Source organism: Priapulus caudatus, unplaced genomic scaffold (genome assembly GCF_000485595.1).
Source record: "Priapulus caudatus unplaced genomic scaffold, Priapulus_caudatus-5.0.1 Scaffold713, whole genome shotgun sequence".
NCBI classification, from domain to species: Eukaryota; Metazoa; Priapulida; class Priapulimorpha; order Priapulimorphida; family Priapulidae; genus Priapulus; species Priapulus caudatus.
In genome coordinates this window covers 91990-102572 of record NW_014577774.1, presented here as the reverse complement: position 1 = coordinate 102572, position 10583 = coordinate 91990, and the positions used below count along the sequence as shown (strand labels likewise).

The following is a 10583-nucleotide window of genomic DNA, read 5'->3' as shown; positions in this document are numbered from 1 at the left end:
GCACTGCGAGAGTTTAACCCATTATCTGATAGATTTATACGTTCGTTTGGCCAACACGCAATACCTTCGGGTAGTTCAAACGTTGATTGGGCGAATGGTGGACGACTTTAGATGGTTAACCAGCCCATAAAATGCAGAGCATGCTGTCAACGCGCATATCTGCTGTACTGTGGTATTATCGACGTTACGAACACACACACACTACACACACACACACGCCACACACACTCCACAAACACACACGAACACAACACCCACACACACACACACCACACACACACACAACATATACACCACACACACACACACACACACAATCACATGCCACACACACAACACAACACACACACAGCACACACACACACACACACACACACACACACACTCCACACCACACACACACACACCACACACACACACACACACACACAACACAGCACACACATACACCCACACACATCACCGACACACAAACCACAACACACCACACAACACCCACACACATCACACAGCACACACACCACACACACACCACATACATCGCGCGCATATTGATCTCATTTTTCCCTCATCGTCTCCACTCCCTCTTTCTCTTTCTCTCTGGCACATGACGGGAGTTCACCACCTCTTATCACCGCGTAGCAAGTAATCGATATCTGATGGCGCGCGTGCCTCTGGCAGCAACGGCGACGCGGGGGTGCATTTATGGATGTCTGCATGAAAACGATGACATTTCATTTGATGCCGGCGCGGTAATAATACTCTAGCCGGGATACGTGCAGGCGCGCGTGACCCGGCAGTCCGTGGACGCGTCCGCGATGTATATCATACTCCTCGCCCCGATTGCTGCGAACGCCGCCGGGCAGCGCAAAAGTGATAGCCGACCACGCGAATGTGAGTGTGCAGCGCGGGAGTCCTAAGAGACAAGTCAAGTTCTGCTGCCCACGGCCATATTAAAATCCCCATGGACGTCCATCCTCGCATGCGGCTCCCTTCATTGTATGTTCCCTCTCCATTCTCTTCTCCTATGGCCTCCCCGATCTCTTACATGTCAACTGTTCTTATAATTCGCCATGTGGGCTACTTCCCGGCCTCCTCATTAATCATACAAACTGTTTCTTGCTTCATACCTCCTAATATGCAGACTTAATCCTTTTGGTAACTAACTATACACTTTAACAACTACAGTGTGGTATTGTTGAACACCTTCTAACCTATTACACTGCTGTATTTAATTGTGTAGGTAGTCTAACAACTGTGTATTTAATTCAATTCATTTTCAATAAATTCAATAAAATCAATTTCTAAATAATTTACAATAAATTCATTTAAATAAATGTCAATTTCAAGTTTACAAATTCAAAAAGTAACTAATTAAAACACAACTAAAAAACACCTTGTAGAAGGTGTTTAACAATACACAGTGTATTTTTGTGTGACAAGGTACTATGGACGGGGTAATATCACATAATACACACATGTATTGTGGTTTACAGACGGCTGCCGTTCTAACAAGACACAGTGTATTGTTGAAAAGCTCCGGCGGGTCGTTTTACATTATTGGGACACAGTGCTTAATATCGCTCAAGTGGTCCAAAAAATAAACAACTGTTTATTGAGTTACCAGGATTATCTGCTAATATGGTTTCTTATCCTAATCTGCGGTCTTCTCGTCCTATAACTCAATTTGCTATCGCCACATTTGAACTTTATTATGATCATCTTCTCACCTCCCTCACAACGATCTTGGAGCTCACAAATGTATTAGTTTACTATGATTCTACACTTGCCTAGCATTTTTAACTTGTATTCGCTATTGCAACTACCACATGCATGAGAAGCTAAGTCAATTGGCTGCAAGGCTCTCCTCTAAACAGCTTTCGCATTTGCCTGCGTGCCAACTAACTCCGAGTTTACTTGTAGGAGCATGATTAACGGTTGCTTTATAAACTGTCCTTGCAAGTATGGTGCCCCGCTTCTTTCATTCAGCGAGATTCTATAATTACAGCCTTGGGTTCATTCAAAAGTGATATTAATTATTGCTTATAATAAGAATTTGAACTTCGGATTTATCAATCATAACACACAGATTATCCGTAAGAGAATATCTGACCTGGTCTGTGTTCTGCTGAAGGTACATGCTAACGAGATCGCAATGTAATGCAGAGACAAAAAGACGAGAGGGAGAGAGACAGGAACCGAGTGGAACAGGGCTGAGAGAGGGAAGGACTGTGTGAGAGAAGCCAGAGCGGATGTGAAACAAGAGAGGAGAGAGGCCGGGGGATGGGGAAAAAGAGAAAAGGCCGAGCGAGAGAAAGAGGAGGACGGAGCAGAGACGAGAGTGTGTGATTGTGGTTGCGGCGTGAGGTAGGGAGTGGGTGGGCAAGATTATGGGAGTGGCATAGAAGTGTGGAGTGATAAGGTGATATGCAGGGCAAACGGAATAGTGTGCAGCAGGCAGATTATGAGGTGAGAGAGCAGTGACGAGAGGGGTAAATATAGAGGGGAGATTAGATTGCAGGGCGCGGGCAATGTGAGTTAAAAGAGTGCAAGGAGTCGCGAAGGGAAATGCGGACCTCGTTTAGAAACTCGAATCATATTTATCTTCGGATCACGGGGCGTCCAATCCTGCTACTGGAATAAGACAACCACGCTGCCACGCACGAGAGGTTCCGTGGTTCTTATCAGATTTCTAATTAATTCATCACAATGTAAATTCGTCAACTGGGTTGACAGGCTCGCGGATTATATTATCGGTATCAAACGTGATAGCAGAGAACGGGCAAGCAATAGTGCCGGGTTACGGGACAAAACAAGGCACCATATAATATATTCTCTCTCACAATTTTTGCCTGTGCAGATTTGCGCTAAGCCAGTAGGAAGGCACTGGATACTATGGTCAAAGTCACCTTGACGTCGGCAAGGTCAGGTTATCCTTGGGGGACACACGATGGTCATGGCCATGAGCTTATTATTCAACAGAATAACTATAATACGTTATATTTACGGCTGTCTTTCTGCTCTTGCTCTCTCTTCTCTCTCGCTCTCTCTCTCTCTCTATCTCTCTCTCTCTCTCGTCTCTCGTGCTCTTCCTGCTCCTTCGTTTCCTCTGTCTGTCTCTCGTTCCGTTCTACGTATTCTTCTGGCATCTTTTTCATTCTGCTCCGTATATAAATTAATCAAAACATGTCTGACTCATCATTAATTCCATTCATAATATAGCCTTTGCTATTCACCGTTCTCTGCTGCTACTATAGTGTCTCCCAGGCTTCGCAGGACGAGCACGCAGCGGCGGCAGCGCGTCGCCCGCGCTCCCGCGTATCTGCTCGCGCCATATTCCTGCTTTTGCACTCTCCTCTCGCCTCTTTCCATTCTCTCTCTGCTTCGCAGTCGACTGTGTCCACATAGCACTAGTTGAGCAGCACGCTGGTGTGTTGTTCGCGCCGTGCCGAGCGGCCGGCTCGGTGGCATGGCGGAGAGAGAGATGAGGTGCTGCGGGCCGTGTAAGGCTTCAGATTGAGAACGGCGGATAGCGCGCTAGATCCGTCGCACGTGTGAGGGGCCAGTTTGTGCAAAGTGCGATCACGCAGGGCCGTACTATCTTGAATATAGCCCGGTGCCCGCTCCCTCTACCTAAACACGCGGCCCGATGCGCTTGCTCCGCACCGCCGCTACTGCCGCACTCGGCGCTGCCCTCTTGCATGGGTTGCCGTTAGCCAGCGAATGGCGGTAGAGAGAAAGGCGAGGGGGCGGGAAGGGGAGAAGGGGCGAGCCGGAAAATGCGAAAAATGCGTGTCTTTCGCTCGCGTCCGTCACTTTGCCCTGGGCCTACAACATGCGTTCTGCGATGGATTATGGCTTGTTCATAGAAGCTCTTACACGGGCGCAGCCCTGTGGGGCGTCGTCCGCCGCTCGACCGTTGCTCTCGATTCTTTCTGCTTCTTCTCCGCATCGACTCTATGTTCCCACCTTAGCAGCAGCATGGCAAAAGCTGAGAGATTGGTCCTCTCGCGCCCCCGACACGCCAGCGGGCCCGCCTCGCGCCCGCCATACACTGGATACCTGAGCGTGGTTGTTTATACTTTTTGGTCGTGTTTATCGTCTGTCCGTTTTTTTTGTCGCTCTGTCGAGACAGCCGCCGACCGTCGGCACTCTCGAGCTTGGACTCCACAATCATTGACGAGTATACGGTCTTGGACGCTGCCGCGGCGATCGGATATCATGAGGGGAGGTCAAAGCTTTGCGCATCCGCCGCCGTGCGTTAATGGCCGGGAGGCCCGAGTGTGGGGACACCGTAATCGCCGGAACGCGCGGCCCAGGACACACCTCGGTCCTCGCACCCTTACCGGGTCAGTCGTGTCGAGAGTCCCGCCGAGGGTCGACAAAGCGGCTAGGACGCTCCTCGCTTGTTCGACGTGAGAAAAGCACGCATCCGCGGGCCAGGCGATGGCTGACAGCACCGCTGTTGGGAGGCCGGGGGAGCGGGGTGCTCCCCTCGTGACCGCTGCTGCGATGCCTCCTGTCGTGCGACTTGTGTACGAACATTTTTATACGCGACGAGAGAAATTATTCGAGTGTATTATATGACCTGGACGTCAGTGGACCAGATGTGGTTGTCAGAGTGTCTGGTTATTGTTATTTCGGCGCTTATGAAATGCGAATCTTAGACCGAGACGACGTGACATGACGTGACGATGGACGGTGACGGGTTGATCGAATGATTGATGCCTTGACGCGCATATTACGGTTAAAGTCGTATATTATTTATTCAAAATGCGATATCGCGCAGAATGTTAATTATAATAATGCATTCATTTTAATTAGCGTTGAATAGATGAAGTGATACAGCGTCGGAAGTGATGATTACAGTCGCGTGATGTTCTGCATGGCCTGACATGTGTATCATACATCATGCTATCACTCTCCATTGTGAACATGAAGGCTGGTAATCAAACGATACGAGATTATGTCCAGCTTGTGTCCAGTGTGATGCAACGGCTGTAATAATAAAAGATAATGCGGCGCAGTTCCAGTGCATACCTGCAACGGCTCGGATAATATAATAAATCAGATTGAAGTTATATTTCCATGTAATGTAACGACAGACATTTAGCGTCTCTAAGAATGATATCATATGAACATAGAATTGATAAAAAACAATAAATTAATGAAAGCAAATATAATAAGTAGAATTATTATATAATAATAATAATAATACGTCTCGCTGTCGTCATCACTGTTTTTATTCGGCCGACTTTAATCACTCATTACCGTTTTGATTTTTAAAAGACTTTCAAATAATGATTTCAAATAGGAATTGCTTTAAGATGAGCGGCGTGCTATTTATTGATGTTGAGATTTAATTTCTCCGCGCTAATAGTCCACCGAGCGTATTCATAATCACTGTAAATAATTAATCCCGATTCTGTTTATGATCCAACCATGTTTATTAGAATTCTTAGAAGCATCGAGCATGTGCAGCGCGCAGCAGCAGCCGACACGATTTTTTTCATTTATTTTTTTTAATCTTCGAACCACGTCGATCTCATCAATCGAATGCTGAGCTTCGTGTCGCCGGCGAGATGAAATATGAAAAAATGACATACGGAAACGGAACTCCGGAAATCATACGCCGTCCCGCCATCCCCGTGGACGCTGCACATCACGTGAGATGAAATATGAAATATGCCGATCCTGGAACGCTTGCAGAGGCGAGCAGACCTAGCATATAACGCAAAGCTGTTAGGCTGGAAGGACTGATAGCGGAGCAGACTAAGGGCTACTAGCTGGGTAGAAACGAACTGCACCTGTTGGCTTCTAGCCAGTTCGCAGGAGCATGTTACACGCGCTTGTGTAATGTGTTGTTTCTCGAACGCGTAATCGCGTGTCAAATGCTCGCCCATGCAGCGGCACGAGTGATTTCAACACGCCTATCGACAAAGGCGTTGAGTCGATCGTTGCTTTATACATTACCATTTTCGCTCCCTATAGCAATTACTATCCTCCCATCATGCACGCGCGCGCCGCACACACATAGCAACACACACACACACACACACACCACACCACACACACACCACGCACACACGAGACACACCACACACCCACACCCCACCCCACCACACACACCCACACACACACACACACACACACACACACACACACACACACACAGCACGCACGCACGCACGCACGCACGCGCACGCGGACAGCGCATCGCTTCACGCACGCCCGCCCGACGCACGCACGCACACGCACCAGCATCCGCCAGCGTCAACGCAATCGGCTAAATGCGGCACACACATGCGGAGAGAGAGAGAGAGAGAGAGAGAGAGAGAGAGAGAGAGAGAGAGAGAGAGAGAGAGAAAGACAGGTAATATATATATAGTGACAATAAGTTAGGTGACCATGTGCTAGGTAACTCTGACCTTGGGACGCAGGTGACTACATGTTATATTAATGGCTTACGCAATCTGCACAGGCAAAAAATTTGAGAGAGATATTATTATATCTTTGTCAATATCTGTGTCTTTCTACAGTTTAACGATTATAAATCCGAGCTGTAACAGTGACGATTACATTGGTGATAATTAATTAGATAACGATTAAAATTAACTGACTCGCGTGCAGCGGTTCCTATATGTCGTTAGCAGGTGATTAAAATGATTGATTTTAACGGCCGCTTTCCTTGCCTTCTCTTTAACTCACATTTGTCCCCCATCTATCTCCCCTCTATTCCTCTCTCACTCTCCCCCTCTCTCTCTCTCCTCCTTTCTCTTCAGTGCCTTTCTCCCCCTGCTCCCCCCACACACACTCTCTCTCTCTCTCTCTCTCTCTTTCTCTCGCTCGGCTTTTCTCTCCCGGCCTCTCTCTCTCTTTCTTTCACCCGCTCTGCTTCTCTCCACTCCTTCCCCTCTCTCAGCCTGTTTCCACTCGGTTCCTGTCTCTCTCCCTCTCTCTTTTTCTCTCTTAGCTTGCATCTAGCATGTACTAGGCAAACACAGCCAGTCGATATTCTCTACGGGATAATTGTTTATGATTTATAAATCCGAATTTCATTTCTTATTTAAGCAATAATTATAATCACTTTAATGAACACCTTAATTATAAATTCTCGCTGAATAAAAAGAAGCGTGGGCCTCATACGTCAAGGACATTTATTAGGCAAGCCGGTTAATCATCTCCTACAAGTAAACTCGGAGTTAGTTGGCATCGCAGGCAAATGCGAAAAGTCTGTTTAAGGATGAGCTTGCAGCCAATTTGACTTAGCTCTCATGCATGTGGTAGTTGCAATAGCGATACAAAGTTAAAAATGCTTATGCAAAGTGTAGAATATAGTAAACTAATACATTTGTAGCTCCAGCTCGTTGTGAGGGAGGTGACGAGATGATATAAGGTTCAAATGTGGCGATAGCAAATTGAGTATAGACGAGAGAACGCAGGATTAGGAAAGAAACGCATATTAGCAGATAATCCTGGTAACTAACAATAAACAGTGTGTTTATTTTTTTGGCATTTGACAATACACTGTGTATTGTTAGCGAGCTTTCAACAATACAGGGAGCGAAATGGTAATGTATAAGCAACGATCGACTCACGCCTTTGTCGAATAGCGGGTTGAAATCACTGTGTTCGTGCATGGCGAGCCATTGACACGCGATACGCGTTCGCAGAAACAACAGCATTACACGGCGCGTGTACATGCTCGCGAACATGCTAGAAGCCAACAGTGCAGCGTTTCTACCCAGCTAGTAAGTAGTCTCTCCCTATCAGTCCTTCAGCCTAACGTAGCTTTGCGTTATATGCTGCTGCTCGCTCTCAAGCGTTCCAGGATCGCATATTTCATATTCATCTCACGTGATGTGCAGACGTCCACGGGGATGGCGGGACGGCGTATATTTCCGAGTTTCCGTTTCCAGTATTCAGTTTTTTTCATATTTCAATCTCGCCGGCGACCACGAAGCTCAGCATTCGATTGATGACGTCGACGTGGTTTCGAAGATTAAAAAAAATAAATGAAAAAAATCGTGTCGGCTGCTGCTGCTGCTGCAATGCCGAGTGCTTCTAGAATTCTAATAAACATGGTTGGATCATAAAACAAATGGGATTAATTATTTACAGTGATTATGAATACGTCGGTGGACTATACGGGAGAAATAAATCTCACATCAATAAATGCACGCGCTCATCCTAAAGCCAATTCCTAATTGAAATCATTTTGAAAGTCATTTAAAAATCAAACGGTATGATGATTAAAAGTCGGCAATAAAAAACAGTGATCGACACTGCGATTATTATTATTATTATTTATAATAATTCCTATTATTATTATTTACTTCATTAATTTATTGTTTTATCATTTCTATGTTCATTGATATCATTTCTTAGAGACGCTAAATGTCTAGTCGTTACATTACATTGAAATATAACTTCATCTTGTATTATTATATTACCAGCCGTTGCAGTATGCACTGGAATGCCGCATTATCTTGTATTATTACAACCGTTGCATCACACTGGACACAAGTGACATAATCTCGTATCGTTAGATTACCAGCCTTCATGTTACAATGGAGAGTGATAGCATGATGTATGTACACATGTCAGCGCATGAGACATTCACGACTGTAACATCACTTCCCGACGCTTATCACTTCATCTATTCAACGCTAATTAAAAATGAATGCATTATATAATTTAATTACATCGCCGTATCGCATTTTGAATAAAAATATACGACTTTACCGTAATATGGGCGTCAGCATCATCATTATCACCGTCACCGTCATCGTCATCGTCACCGTCATCGTCATCGTCGTCGTCGTCGTCGTCAAGATTCGCATTTCATCGCCGAAATAACAAAACCACGTGACATCACATCCATCATAAATAACTCGAATAATTTCTCCGTATATATGTTGTACACAGGCGCAGACGAGCATCGCAGCAGCGGCAGCGGGGCCCCCGCTCCCCCGCCCGCGGCGGCATACCGCTTTGATCTCCCCTCATATATCCATTCCGCGGCAGCGTCCAATGATGAGCAGCCGCTGGTGTGTTGGCGGCGCGAGCGGCTCGGTGGCATGGCGGAGAGAGAGATGAGGAGGCTGCGGCCGTGTAAGAGCTTCATGAACAAGCGCATAATCCATCGCATGTTGTGAGGGCCCAGGGCAAAGTGAAGACGCCGACACGCAAATATAGCCGTGACCAAACACGGGCGAGCGCGCACCGCCGCTACTGCCGCCACGGCGTCCCTTTGCATGGTGGTAGCGAGCGATGGGGAAGAGAGAAGGCGAGGGTGGAGAGAGGGAAAGGGGCAGATAGGGAGCGAGCGAAATTTGGCGAAGGAGGAGAGAGGCAGAAGTAATGAGACAGAGATAAAGAGAGAGAGAGAGAGAGAGAGAGAGAGAGAGAGAGAGAGAGAGAGAGAGAGAGATTATATATTATATATAGTCTGTAGAAATAAGATGTTAGTGTATGTCTTACTTCACTCACCTAAAATAATATTCGTGTATCGAAGATTCTAGGTGAATCACAACGCTACTATGATGATTCTGAAAGAAAAATGATAATGAATGATTACAACTTATTATACAATATTGAAATTATTATAATTATTACTTATACACTGCTGTTTAAATTAAAATGTAAATACGCAGGTGGTAATCTATTTCAAAAAGTTTGAAGTAAAGTAAAATTAGAAATGTAATAGTAATAATAATAGAAATAAAAACAGAAACAGAAATAGAAATAGAAATAGAAATAGAAACAGAAATAGAAGAGAAATAGAAATAGAAATAAAATGACAATTATCAGCACTAATAGAATAGAATGGGTATATACATTTAATTACACATAGTACACCACGAGTTTGAAATCACCCCGGAATGTCTATAACGTTCTGACAGTAGCAGAACAGATGGAAAGCCACGTAAGCTCGACAAACACCGCGCCAGCACGAACAGGAACGCTCTCTCTTACAGAGATTACGATCATAAACAAGTTCTGTTAAAAATGAGTCAAACTTGAAGAAGCATCAGATGACATTATGTAAGCTGGTGGTGGGCTTACATGGCCGCTGGGGGGCGCTCACGCATGGATGCGGACGGGCGCGCAAGGTGGGCATGCAAATCTACCCCCAGCTGGCATGGCTAGGGACAGGTGTGGGGCGGGCGTCTTTCATAATATTGAATCAATCATAAACAGCTTTCTCATTTAAATCGGATAAGATTGATGATGCTGCTAGTGCTGCTGCGGTGGCGGATTAGGTTTTCAGGTTTCGATGGCTGCTACGTGTGTGTTTGTGGAGATGCCTGGATCACTAACACAGTCGAAGATGGTGGCTACGGCGGCGGCGATACGTGAGGAGGTGGGCCGTACGCGCGAAGTTCATGTTGTTCTCATCGACATGAACTAGTGATATTTTCAACAATTACGCTTATTTAGTTTTCAGTAATGAATGTAATTATAGGGTGGTCTGTCTACATCACACCGCCTTCTCTATCTGCCCCTCCCCTGTCTCCCGCTATCTGTCGCTTCTTCTCTCTTTAATTTCCTTATTATATCTATCTATCTATTTATCTAGC

General features: G+C 45.8%; 1 long non-coding RNA gene across 1 annotated transcript in view; it reads right to left on the bottom strand.

Annotated features, from left to right (window-relative positions):
• LOC106813002 overlaps positions 1–10583 on the bottom strand; it is a 26107-nt gene that overhangs the window by 3698 nt on the left and 11826 nt on the right. Inside the window, exon 2 of the long non-coding RNA XR_001394410.1 lies at positions 9493–9551. This is a non-coding gene — a long non-coding RNA (uncharacterized LOC106813002). The remainder of the gene's footprint in view (positions 1–9492; positions 9552–10583) is intronic.